The sequence below is a fragment of the Rhinopithecus bieti genome, unplaced genomic scaffold, assembly GCF_001698545.2.
Source record: "Rhinopithecus bieti isolate Rb0 unplaced genomic scaffold, ASM169854v2 scaffold_43555, whole genome shotgun sequence".
Taxonomy (NCBI): Eukaryota; Metazoa; Chordata; class Mammalia; order Primates; family Cercopithecidae; genus Rhinopithecus; species Rhinopithecus bieti.
In genome coordinates this window covers 2873-16472 of record NW_016817848.1, presented here as the reverse complement: position 1 = coordinate 16472, position 13600 = coordinate 2873, and the positions used below count along the sequence as shown (strand labels likewise).

Below are 13600 nucleotides of genomic sequence, written 5' to 3'. Positions count from 1 at the left end.
GGGAGTTATACATGATATAAATGATGAATTGATGGGTGCTGACGAGTTGATGGGTGCAGCACACCAACATGGCATAAGTATACATATGTAACAAACCTGCACGTTATGCACATGTACCCTAGAACTTAAAGTATAATAAAAAAAAAAAAAAAAGAAAATAGAACTACCATTTTGAGAGGTGAAGCCGGCTGGGCTTCTGGGTCGGGTGGGGACTTGGAGCTTTTCTGTCTAGCTAAAGGATTGTAAATGCACCAATCAGCGCTCTGTGTCTAGCCAAAAGTTTGTAAACACACCAATCAGCGCGCTGTGTCCAGCTAATCGGGTAGGGGACTTGGAGAACTTTTCTGTCTAGCTAGAGGTTTGTAAACACACCAATCAGCATGCTGTAAAAATGCACCAATCAGCGCTCTGTGTCAAGCTAAAGGTTTGTAAACACACCAGTCAGTGCTCTGTGTCTAGCTAAAGGTCTGTAAATGCACTAATCAGCACTCTGTGAAATGGACCAATCAGCAGGATGTGGGTGGGGCCAGATAAGGGAATAAAAGCTGGCCACCGGCTTGAGCAGTGGCAACCGGCTCTGGTACCCTTCCATACTGTGGATGCTTTGTTCTTTTGCCCTTTGCAATAAATCTCACTGCTGCTCCTGCTTTGGGTCTGTGTTACTTTTATGAGCTGTAACATTCACTGTGAAGGTCTGCAGCTTCACTCCTGAAGTCAGCGAGACCACAAACTCACTGGGAAGAACGAACAACTCTGGATGCACCGCTTTTATGAGCCGTAACCCTCACCACGAAGGTCTGCAGCTTCACTCCTGAAGCCAGTGAGACTACGAACCCACTGGGAGGAATGAACAACTCTGGACGTGCCACCTTTAAGAGCTGTACCACTCACTGCGAAGGTCTGCAGCTTCACTCCTGAAGTCAGTGAGACCACGAACCCACCAGAAGGAATAAACTCTGGACACATTTGAAGGAACAAACACTCACCGTGTAACACTCACCGTGAGGGTCCGCGGCTTCATTCTTGAAGTCAGTGAGACCAAGAACCTGCCAATTCTGGACACAATTTGATCCTAAATCTCACTGCTGGGTATTTACCCAAAGGAAAAGAAATAATTATATCACAAAGACACTTGCACTCATATGTTTATCATAGCTATATTCACAATAGCAAAGATATGGAATCAACTTAAGTGTCCATCAGTGGATGACTGGATAAGAAAAATGTGGTATATATACACCACGGAATACTACACAGCCATGAAAAAGAATGAAATCATCATGTCTTTTGCAGCAACATGGATGGAACTGGAGACCATTATCTTAAGTGAAACAACTCAGTCAAATAACAATGTCCTCCCTTGTAAGTGGGCACTAAATTATGTGTACATGATATATACACACATAGATTTACAGATATATATAAAGAAATAGCCACATAATGTTGGTGGGGGGGATAGTTGAAACAAAATACACCATAAGTTGGTGAAGTGATAATTGTTGAAGGTGAGTAATGCGTTTATTGTACTATTCTCTTTACATTTGTATAGCCTGGGAAATTTCTGTATTCAAAAATTAAATGAAAAGAAATAGCAGCTAACAAGTTAGAAAATAAGAGAATGAGAAGAGAGAAGCTTTGTACCAGCAGCAAACCCTAGAAGAGGAAGAGGATGTCTTATTTTCAAATTAAGATTGTAGAGTTGATTATTATATAGAGTCAGACCTTCTAGTTTCTCAATCAAGACTGAGCTGTGTGATTTCAAATGACTTTATAATAGCCAGAAATGACCAGGAACATCCTGAGAATTTATCTTAGGGGCAGATGAAAAATTAGTCTCACTGGGCAAATTTAAAGGGTATTAGAGAATTTTAGCTAGGGGAAAGCAATAACTATTTTATATAGCGTGGTCTAGATTTAGATTTAGTGTGGATTCAAAACTTGCTACTATTCTCTGCGAGCTACTACTTTTTTTTGTTGAGATGGAGTCTCACTCTGTCACTAGGCTGGAGTGTGGTGGTGTGTCTCAGCTCACTGCAGCCTCCGCCTCCTAGGTTCAAGCGATGCTCCTGCCTCAGCCTCCCAAGTAGCTGGGATTACAGGCATGTGCCATCACGCCCAGCTAATTTTTGTATTTTTAGTAGAGATGGGGTCTCACCGTGTTGGCCAGGATGGTCTCGATCTCCTGACCTTGCGATCCGCCCACCTTGACCTCCTGAAGTGCTGGGATTATAGGCATGAGCCACCGCTCCCAACCTCTGCTAGCTACAACCTTGAGTAGTTGTGACCCATCTTACTTCTACCTCTTCGGGCTTCCATTTTCTCATCTGTACAATGTCTATGATGATGCCTGCAGAAGGTCATTGTGTTAGAGATGACATAAAATGCTTTGCATAACAAGTTGTAGATGCTATTGTTAATATGGTTATGTTATTGTAGCAGTTATATAGCAATGGGAACAGTGTGAACAAATTCTTATTCATGTATGCTGCATGCACACATGCAGGCCCTGGGAGGAGCTTGGAGGATGTGAAGGACAGTCCATAGGAGGCGGGGAGAGAGTCCAAGATGCATCCCCCCTATTTATACGTTGTTACAATTACATGAAAAAAAAAATGCAGGGGTTTGGAGACAAAGTTTATCTGTGATTGTATCTTGTGAGCTGCGCCTATTCAACTAGCAGGTTACTCTTAAAGGACCAGCAATAAAACCTGGGAAATGTTAAGGGCCTGTGGTCATGTCTTTGGGCAGTGTCCCACGCAGCAGCTCAGGCAGTGGTGTGAGCAGTATCTGCAGCTCTGGGGAGGGTGAGGGAGGCTGAGTTCCTGTGGCTGTGAGGAGGAACAGCTTGGCCATGCCTGAGAAGAGAGAAGGCTCTCCCTCTGTTCATTATCCCCGCTGGGCAGCTACAGTTCTATTCTAACTGATGTGTGGTCTTAAGGATGTCATGTGTTCTCTCAATCCTCAATTTCCTCATCCGTAAAGTGGGAGAAGAATGGAAGGATGTCAGTGGTGGTGTTCACAGTACAGCACAGCCCAGGCAAGCACAGCACAGAGCAACAAAACTGAACTTAAATCTCTAAGATCTGTTTCCTGTGTCCTTGGTGAGGACACTTTTTTCTTACTTGAAATGGCAACAGATTCAACAGCTATGCATTGATTTGCACCCTCCCCCACCCCTGACATCCTGCCACCAGCAGAAATGATGATAAATATCAGATTATGCTGACCTAAGGAATGATTATATTTCTTATTCAGATGAAGTCTTTTCCCGTTGAATTTTATTAATAATGGGATTAGCAATGAAATAGCTCCATTGGACATTTTAATGTATTTTTTATGATAAAAGTGATAGAAACACATTGTGGAGAATTTTTAAAATGAGAAAGAGGAATGGGATAAGCAGAATGGGAAAGGGAGGAATGAACAGATGCAAATCACTCAAGAACACTTATATGCTTGACTCCTTCCTGTTTTATGTGGATTCTCATTTAATCTCCACATCCCTATGGAGAAATGCTGTTATCACCATTTTGCAGCTGAGAACACTGAGACACAGGTTAAGTCACTTGAATCACAGCTCTAGGCAGCCTGATTCACCACCAGCCAATACGGTTTACCAGATACTGCATTCTCATATCAGTTAGACTGAGTTCTGTCCTTTCATGCATCATTTGTAAGTTTGTAATTTTGATTTTGATTTCTTTTTAAATTTAGCCCAAGAGTTTTCTTAATTTTAAGAATTCTATTTTATGATATTTTAATTATTGATTTCTAATACAATTGAATCATGATTAGACTATAGCTTGTAAATATGAATTTTTGAATTTGACAGAGTTTTTTTGGCTGAAGATATGATCAGTGTTGTAAAGGTTCTCAGCTATATGAAAAGAGTTCATTAATCATTTAAGCAATAAATGTTCATATCCTTACTCAAATCCTCATTCCTTTGGTCAACTTGAGCTATAAAATTTTAAAGAAGTATATTTATATTTTAAATTCAAGTTGCATTTTATTCAAATTGTATTGTATTTACAGGAGGTTTTGATCTGGTTTCTATGTCATTTGGTATAAAGTACATATGGCTGTTATAATCTCATCATGGATTGAATCTTGTATCACACCATCTATCCTGCTAAATGGTTTGGACTTTAAATTGAGATTTGCTGACATTGAGTTGATTGCTATTGTTTGTCATTTGCTTGCTTATTTTCATTTGGTGGTATTGTCGCCCCCATTTTCAGTGTTTGTCACTCTGCACTTAGAGGTATTTCTTGTGAACAACAAAGAATATGGTGCTGTTATTTAATGCAGATTTTTGATCTAGAAATTCTGGATGACTTGGGATAGCCTTGATTTTATCGATTTCATTTCATTTAATTTAAGTTTGCCATTTATTTTGTCTTACTGTTTCCTCTTTTTCCCAGTCTTTAAATCTGCTGGCTGGATAGAATTTATTTTTATTCTCCTATTCCCCTGTTTTTTTTGTTTTTTTTTTTTTTTGAGAGGGAGTTTCGCTCTTGTTGCCCAGGCTGGAGTGCAATGGTGCGATATCGGCTCACTGCAAACTCCACCTCCCTAGGTTCAAGCGATTCTCCTGCCTCAGCCTCCCAAGTAGCTGGGATTATAGGCATGCGCCACCATGCCTGGCTAATTTTGTATTTTTAGTAGAGATGAGGTTTCTCCATGTTGGTCAGGCTGGTCTTGAACACCCAACCTCAGGTGATCTTCCCGCCTCGGCCTCCCAAAGTGTTGGGATTATGGGCATTAGCCACCATGCCTGGCCTATTCCCATTTTAATTGGGAAGTTCTGATATGCCTTTATGTTCTCTACTACTTTTTCTGTCACATATTCTAAAAGAAATATTAATTTTCTTTCCCTCTAATGCTTTACTTTCCTACTCCTCCCCTTCACCTCCTACTTCTTTTCTCCAATAACTGGATTTATTTTAGTCACTTTAGTAATATAAAATTCATTTTATGTAACACTTCCCCATACCCTATGTATCCTTTAAGACCTTTCCTCAGAAAGGGGGCTGCCCTGACAGCTTGCTGCCTGTGAGAGCGTCCTCTTCTGTGACTCACAGAAATAGAGGGAAATGGAGGTCTATTCCTCAATTGCTATTTTTGTTGTTGTTGTTGTTGGGAGAAAAGCTGAGGCAGGGTTTGCATGTCTGCTAGACTTGCTGGCTCCTTGCTTCTAGCACTCCCATTAGCTCAAGTAGCCATATGTTTCTCATTCACTTGATACACTGCTTCCTTTCAACCCCCACATCCTCGCCACCTGTTTGTTTGAGCACCAATAAATAGCGTGGGCTCCCAGCACTAGGGGCTTTCGCAGCCTCCACACTCGGAATGGCTCTCTGGTCCCACTTTCTCTCTCAAACTATCTTTTTTCTCATTCCTTTGACTCTGCTGGACTTCGTTGCCCTCACGACCTGGTGTTGGGTCTGATTACCCCAACATTTTTTTTTTTTTTGAGATAGAGTCTCGCTCTGTCACCCAGGCCGGAGTGCAGTGGCCTGCTGTTGGCTCACTACAACCTCCATCTCCCAAGTTCAAATGATTTTCCTACCTCAGCCTCCTGAGTAGCTGGGATTACAGGCATTTGCCACCACACCCAGCTAATTTCTGTATTTTTAGTGGAGATGGGGTTTCACCATATTGGTCAGGCTGGTCTCAAACTCCTGGCTAAAGTGATCCACCCACCTTGGCCTACCCCCAGAGTGCTAGGATTACAGGCTTGTGCCAACACGCCCAGCTAATTTTTGCATATTTAGTAGAGATAGGGTTTCACCATATTGGCCAGATTGGTCTCAAACTCCTGGCCTCAAGTGATCCGCCTGCCTTCCAAATTGCTGGGATTACAGACTTGTGCCAACACACCCAGCTAATTTTTGTATTTTTATTAGAGACGGGATTTTGCCATGTTGGTTAGGCTGGTCTCAAACTCCTGACCTCAAGCAATCTGCCTGCCTTGGCCTCCCGAAGTGCTGGGATTACAGGTGTGAGTCACAGCGCTCGGCTGCACACTCTAGTTTAAATTCCACAATTGTTTAGTTTTAGTTCCATATTTAAATAGATTAATCACCACTAATCTTTTATCACAACTTTTCATACCTGGTTTTTAATTTTGATCATTTGTTGGGAATTGAATCCATTATCAGGTAGTTTTTACAAGAAGAACTCAGAGCGATATATATGCAACATTTAGTGTAATTCCAGGCAGTAATCATTGTTAAATGTTATTTAATAATAAGAATAATGTAATGATAATAATCTTTCAGTTTTTGAGAATAGTTTACTTATTCATCTGCTCTTTAGTTGTTTTCTTTTAAATTGATGTTCCTTTGTTCCTCGCAGAATGAAATCATTACCTCCTCTTTTCTCTGAAGGTATATTTACAGAAGCATTTCTTTTCTCATCTGCCTTTTTATTTTGGTTTCTTTAGCTATGCAAAAGCTTTAATTGTATGTAATTAAATCTGATGATCTATTCTTTGTGATTTCTTCTATTCTAAATTTACATACTTGATATTTAATTTTACAGTCTTATTTTTCTATAATTGGAATTTAATATCTTAATTTGTAGCTCTGTAATACATTAAGAAATTTAGAATATGATTTAAGGAGAAAAAGTCACTATTTTTTCCAAATTTATAACCAATACAAAATTTTGGCAATTTCTTTCCTTTCTATATTTGTTGAATCTTAAATTTTAACACCCATGCACCCACCCACCCACACATGCACACTGGTCTGTCTCTTGGCTGGTTTTTGTTTTCTTTTTAGCTGCTTATTCTTCTATCTTGATCTTACACTTTTGTAATATAGGGCCTATTCCCTGCCCTGCAGCCCACATTGATCGTCTCATCTAGATAGTTCTCTAAATCAGCTTATCCCAAGCTGTTTCTTGTCTTTCATTGAAGTCCCTGCAACATATACTGCAAAAATCCTGCCCTTTCTCTTCAACAAACCTAAGAGCAAATCAAACTTCTACTTGCCATGTTTACCCTCAGAACCCTGGAAGTGGTTCTGTCTGAAAGCTCCGTGTGTATGGCACCTGCTTCACTTTCCAAGGTTGGGAGACCAGTTGACCCCTCATTTATGCAAATTGATTCTCTCTTCTCTGAGAACAATTTTTTTTTTCCACCAGAGGTCTTAAGCATCTACATAGATTGAATAGTGCTACAAAGGGGTTTCTTACACCATTACACTGTCACAATGAATGTAAACTCTCCACACACTTGTCAAAGTAAGAGAGCCACTTTGGGCGGGATCCATAGGACAGATATACTGTTTCTACTGTTACAGTGCTTTGTAGTTTGTTTTGTCAATTTGTCTTTTTTGTAATGTAGCTTCTCCCAACGTACTGTAAGTTGAGGGAGGGCAGGAAACAGTGCTGAGCACAGAATCAATCACAAGGTTGAGGTTTAATTACTATTAGAGAATAATTAACTTTTAAGCCACCCTGTCCTTCAAACCAGTCTGTTGAACAGCCAGGCAACTGAACAACCATCACAATTGTCAAGCAGATGCAGTGATACAATTGTCAAGGTCATCTCCCAAGTTGACATAAATCAGTTGTGTTTGTATGCCATCAGGTTGTGTCAGTTATTGGATCTAGATTCTGTGGCAAATTCACACATAAATCAGACACAATTTCCTTCCTCAAGGAACTCAGAATCTCTGAGGATAAATGACACATTAGCTTAAATATAATTTAAAGGGGAAAACTGATTAGTGCCACACAATCTGTGTATCAGGACAGAGAAGAAAGGAAGAGAAGAATCATTTTTTTCCCCCATTAACCTTTGGGGATAAGAAACACCATAATTTTGGTCTTATTAAAGGCCGCCCATGATTAATATTTCCATCTAAGAAGCAATTAAGGAATTATTATCCAGGGAGATTGTGACAAAAGGAATTAAACCTTGCCAGCTCTGTTCAGGCAGAATAAGGCTTAGCTTTGAGTATTGAAAATTAAGTCTATTTAGATGAAAAGCTTACATTTTGTCTTTAACTTTTTGCCTAGGTGCTGTGTAAGAACCACTGAGTGGATAAGTAAAAAATTGTCTAGAACTGCTCAGCAAATAACAATCTACAGTCCTAAATGGAATGCATTATAATCATGGCATGATAATCAGAAGAATAATAATTTAACACATGTAGTAAGCTCCAAGGGGCAACAACTGTTTCAGTCTGTTAAAGTGCTAGTATTTTGAGATATAAAACGGTACATTTCCATGTTGTAGGAAGTACTTAATTATTTCCAACTGTTATTGAAATAGTGGGGAAATCATCTTGCCTCAGTACCATAATCACAGTGTTCACAAGTGCATTTAGTTGTACACATTTTATCAGGAAATTTTGCAAACCCAGTTATTTTTTCAGGTGTTAAATGGGAAGGGTTTCTATAATGTGCCTAAAACAACTTAAAAAATACACAAGATATCACCTAAAAAATAGGTATGTTTTCCATATCTATAGATTTATGGAGGAGTAGAAGAGGAAAAGACCCTCTCTGAGGTGAAAATAGTGTGCCAGAGACCAGTCGTCTTGCCAAAAAACGTAGGGCCAGGAGTAAAACCTGTGTTTTATCTTCTGCATAGTGCTTGAAATCCTGTATGTTGCTGTCTTTGGCAGACCTTTTTGTGGAAGGAATGAGCTTTTTATCTACCCACTTGAGAGAGAGCGACACTGAGGTGTCGCATCATGAAACAACATAGCTGAGCCAGGTGGGTGGTGAGTGGTGGGTCCTTGACCAGGATTAGAGTCGACTTGCTACGTGCTTAGTCGACTTGGTATGTTCTGCTGCCCCCCTGTGTGGCACCTGGTTCAGAGCTGGGCTCCTCCAGCGACACTGTCTTCTGCAATAAGTTCAGGGTTTTCTAGCTGGTCTGTCTTCACACCCTTGAAGAGGTTGCAGCTCCTGCTGGAAACATTAAGGGCTATCAGGCCTGGAAGTTCCTGTGGATGAAGTTTGGGCTGTTTTATTATCAGAATCTGCTTCAAGTTAGCAAGTGTTTATCAAGCACTTGCTCTAGAAGCTGGAAAGAATGAATAAAACAAGAAGCTTTCTTCAAAGAGCTTATGGTCCTGGAGAGAGAGCGGCCAGAGGGAATAAACAGGAGAAGGTATTGTAAGTCCTTGGTGCTGGGAAGTGGCTTTGGAATGACAAGTATCTCATTCCACATTGCAGATGAAAAGTTTCTTTCCTCTGAATGTCTACTTTCCACAGATCCCAGTGCAGTGACATTCTACTCATTCCTTGAACCCACCAGTTTCAAAAGACTTGTCTATGCTGGTCATTTCTTTTAGCTCTTTTCAAAAATTTTCCACGTGGTTAATGTTACATTAAAAAACCTCCGCTTCGGTTATGTTTTGCCATAGATTTCACATGACTGAAGCTGTCAGTAGGTCATGCTGCGTGATAAATTAGCCACTCTGGGGACATCATATTTCCTCCCTGCAATGTCACTGCTCAAAATTACACCTGAGATGGACAACAGAGCCCTGGGTACAGAGGATTCTCCCGATGTGATTCCCAGACCCTTGACAGACGGCAGGTACTGATGGAGGTCCTCACAGAGGACTGATTCTCCTCAGCAGCTGCTGACAGTGGGTCTCTACATCGCTGTAGGCTTATAGGTTTCTTTTCACCACTGTTTATGATGCGTGTTTCTGTTTTTCTAAGTGGTACACTTGAACACTGTGTGAAGACACTGCCTTCATAATTTCTTGGGAAGTCTTGAATGACCCCGAGGTGAGACATGGCATTTGACTAAGTGAGCCACAGTCCCTCATCGCCACCTCCAGTGGGATGCGACTCCACCAGGGAGGGTGTGAGTGTGGGTCATTACAGCCTCCCCTGGTCTGGCCTGGGTGCTCACTACTTCCACCTTTTATTGTGAATGCACTGAGGTTTCATCCCCTCCTGCTCACAGGACTTCTCCAAAGTGGGAACAACACAAACCACTAGGTTTCTGCTCAGGAAACGACAATCACTGCTGCTTCTCCTTGAGGCTGTGCCCAGGGCACCTTGGGGAGAGGTTGGTGGTTTGCATATTCTCTGATCAAAATCGCCTGGTTTGTTCCCACATGGCTTGTTATAGTGCGTGTGGTGGCTTACCCCCAAAGGGCAACCATATTTTTATATCTTGTGGTGTTAGAACTCTGCATACGTTGAGAGGAAAAGCAGCTGCTATTGCCATTTTCATGGCAATTGATAAGGCTGGAGGAGATCTGAAGCCAGCCTCTAATTCTTGCTCACCCAGGCAGGGGGAAAACCATCAGACAGGCGTGACTGACTGAGCAGTGTTCCTTCAGGTCCGGCAGGACTTCTGTTTTCAGGTTATCCAAGTTGCAGTGTGTCATCCGTGTGGCTCTTGGCCTGTGGTGACGACACTGGTCTGGACCTTTGCTGCCTGTGGGTCTTTATGATTTACGGAAGATGCCCTGACTCTGCGTGTCATTTCACCCAGAGTTCGTGTTCTTGTTCACATTCCGGCTTTGGAGAGAGGCCCTTTCTACTCACACACTCACTCATGAGCCGGCCTCACGACAACTACCTTGCTCCTTGGTGTGGCTCTGAACATGCATGCTTTCTTTGTCCACCCACCAGGCAATTCTACTGCTAGATTCTGGGGATAGTGCCTTCTTTACTCCACAGGGTAATGGGGGAGATTCTCTCTCAGCGAGGGCAACTGTGTGATTAAGATGGGACTGAAAACAGACCTGTTTGAGCAGAACCCAGGCTTCCATGACAGTCCACGTGCCACCACCCCATGAAATATCAGTGAATTACTGCATCTGTTCCTTAGCTGAAGAAGTCAGTATTATATTGGTTACTACTACTTGGACACTCTTGAGTGGGTTGCACATCAATAAGGTAGATGAATAGAATATGAATAATTGCTGGCATTTGATTTTGGCTAAATGGAAAAGCCCCATGGTTGTCCCTAGATGGGCTGCCTCAGTGGGGAGTGGGCCTCCTCCATGTTGACCTGAATTGCACCTGTTAGAGATGCTGGAGGGGCAGTCTTTGCTTCCTTCCTGCTAGAGAGGGGGTAGACAGGCTTTTTCTTTCCTCAGTGGGTGCTGATGGTGGTCAGTATCCGGCAGAGCACAGCTACCTCTTCGTTGCCATGGATACTACTCTGGTCCAAGCCGCCTCTTCACTGATTTCTCTGCACCTACCTGGCCTTGCATCTTTCTGAACATTTTCCACTCTGTAGCTGGCATTCTGTGAATAAGGCCACATCACTTAGACTTCAACAACTTCCCACTGCACTGGGAATGAGGTCCAAACATCTTACTGTGGCCTACGAGGATTTACAAGATCTGGCCCAGCTTACCCACATCCTGGTCTCAAACCACCCTCCCCCTGTTCATGTGCACTGGCTCTTCCCTGTCTCAGGCCTTCAGCACTGGCAGCTCCCTTTGCATGGAGAGTTCTTCACATGTTTAGGTCTGTCTCATTCTGCAGATTTGCTCAAATATCCTTTCTTCAGATAAACCTTTCTTCTTCTAAATGTGAATATACTTTATTTAGTCATTTTTGTTTATAATGGAAACTCTGGAAATTCAAAATTAACATCTTTGCCCAGGAACTCCCTTATAGACACCAGAAAAAGCTTCAACCTTGTGCCCTCCATGGTTCTGCTGTGCTTTGTCCAAATGAACCTTCCTGAGCTGAATGCTAGCCAGTTTCACACAGATTCTTTTGCCCCCAGTTTCACTTGGGAAGACCAAGTCTTCAAGGATTGCATCATGCGTGGCTGTTAGGATGCAGCTCCTGGGACACTTTTGCTTATTTTTTTGTATTGTTTTTTCAAGTCAGCATAGGCAGAATTCCCCTCTGAGCAATAAAGACAGCATGCTTCCCACCGAACTTTTTCTTCAATTCATGTGCTATCTGGACTTGGATTTTCTGGAAAGATTTCAGCTGAGGAATGGGAACGATGATTATAATAAGCTTTGTGACCACCATCAACTTCAGGTTTCTTGGCTGCTGTTATATTCAGCTCCCTGAGCTGAGCCTTGAGATCCAAGTTAATCTTCAGCTCCAGAAGATCCTGGAGATGCTGGACTTGAACTTGTCTGGCTTCTCGCCATTGGGCTTCATGATCTTGGTGCTTGAACTGAACATGGCCGTCTTCTTCCTAAATGCCAGCCTAGGAAGAAGCCCAAGTCTCATGAGAGCTCAGAAATCAAATAAACCTTTCTTGACCGTTATCTATAGCATCCCTAAACTTACCTTGCCCTGGTACCCTCTACAACATCATCCTTTATATGCTCATCAGAGCACTGATTTTCTGAAATTATCTTTGTTGTTGTGATTAGACCATCAGAAAAATGTACCATTGAATAGAGCTCTCTACAAAGCTCTAGGTGTGTGAATATTTGGCCAAAACTTCTAGAGTCGTTTCAAAGCCACACGTGGCCAGGAACATGACAATGGAAAGAATCTTGTCTAAAACATTGTTTCCATATATTTTGAGGCTTGGTTATCTCTTGCAGGCCAGAGTCTGTTTCCTCATTGGTAGTAAGAACAGCAGGAAATGGACCATACATGCTCTTATGATCTTTTCTGCTCTGAATTTTGATGATTTTGACATATGACTCACTGTCTTTCAGGGATCCCTATCTTCTCAGATTCTAAAATGGGAACAATTGCACACATATTTATGACATTCCTATAGAGGTGTATTTATGAGATGGCTGTATTGTATTAACTAATCTTTAAATGTTTTTTCTCAGTAAAATGGTTTCTCTGATTTAGTTTTACATCTGAGTTTTTAGTCTGGAAGCAAACATTCACAGTTTTGTAAGAGTAAGAGACTTGTGTGTGGGGAGCATGCACAGTGCATTCATGAGTTGCAAGCTGGGCCTTCTTAAAGCGTGTGGGGCAGGGTTCCATCTGGTCATGTAAGGAGAGGGGACTGTCCTTCCCTCTTGTGCTCTTGCAGGCCCAGACCCGTGGGGGCAGGAAGTTAATTATCACCTCCTAGGATGCTTGGAATCTCCTCTTGTCTTGAAAGGACTATCCTTGTGCTGGTCCTCAGAAAGAAAGAGACCCATACGAGAATTATTTCCTTAGCTTCGAGCCTCTCTGTGTATATATGTGCCTGTCACACTTGAACTTTGATCATGAGACTCATGCAGAATTCAATGTAGAGAGAAGTGCTGGCTGAGGAGGTGCTAAAGCCCCCCTACTTGGTGATGATAATGAATGTGGGCATCTACTCTGTGCTGAGTCACTGTGGGAGTCCAGTGGGCTTCGGCCAGGCTGCTACATGGAGCTGCCTCCCACAGTTGACAAGATCAGACTGTCCAGAGGGCAGCGGATGTCAGACATGAAAACACTCCTCTCTGCCATGGCTGCCTCTCATCCCACCAGGCAATCTGCTGAGAGGAGGTGGGCAGGCAAGGCCTAACCCATGCAGTCTGAGCCCTGGGAGAGTGTGAGGGAGGTTACCTGACAAGGTGGGAAATGTGCCACACTTTTCAGGACAAACTGAAGTCCCTTTCTCAGCTTGCTTGGAAACTCACACTTGTAGGGGCCAGCCCTGTGCTTTGCACTGTGCCTAGTGATCCACATT

At 42.3% G+C, this 13600-nt stretch overlaps 1 pseudogene; it reads right to left on the bottom strand.

Annotated features, from left to right (window-relative positions):
* Positions 1 to 11560: 11560 nt before the first annotated feature.
* On the bottom strand, positions 11561 to 12147 carry LOC108518079 (40S ribosomal protein S7 pseudogene; annotated as a pseudogene).
* Positions 12148 to 13600: the final 1453 nt, after the last annotated feature.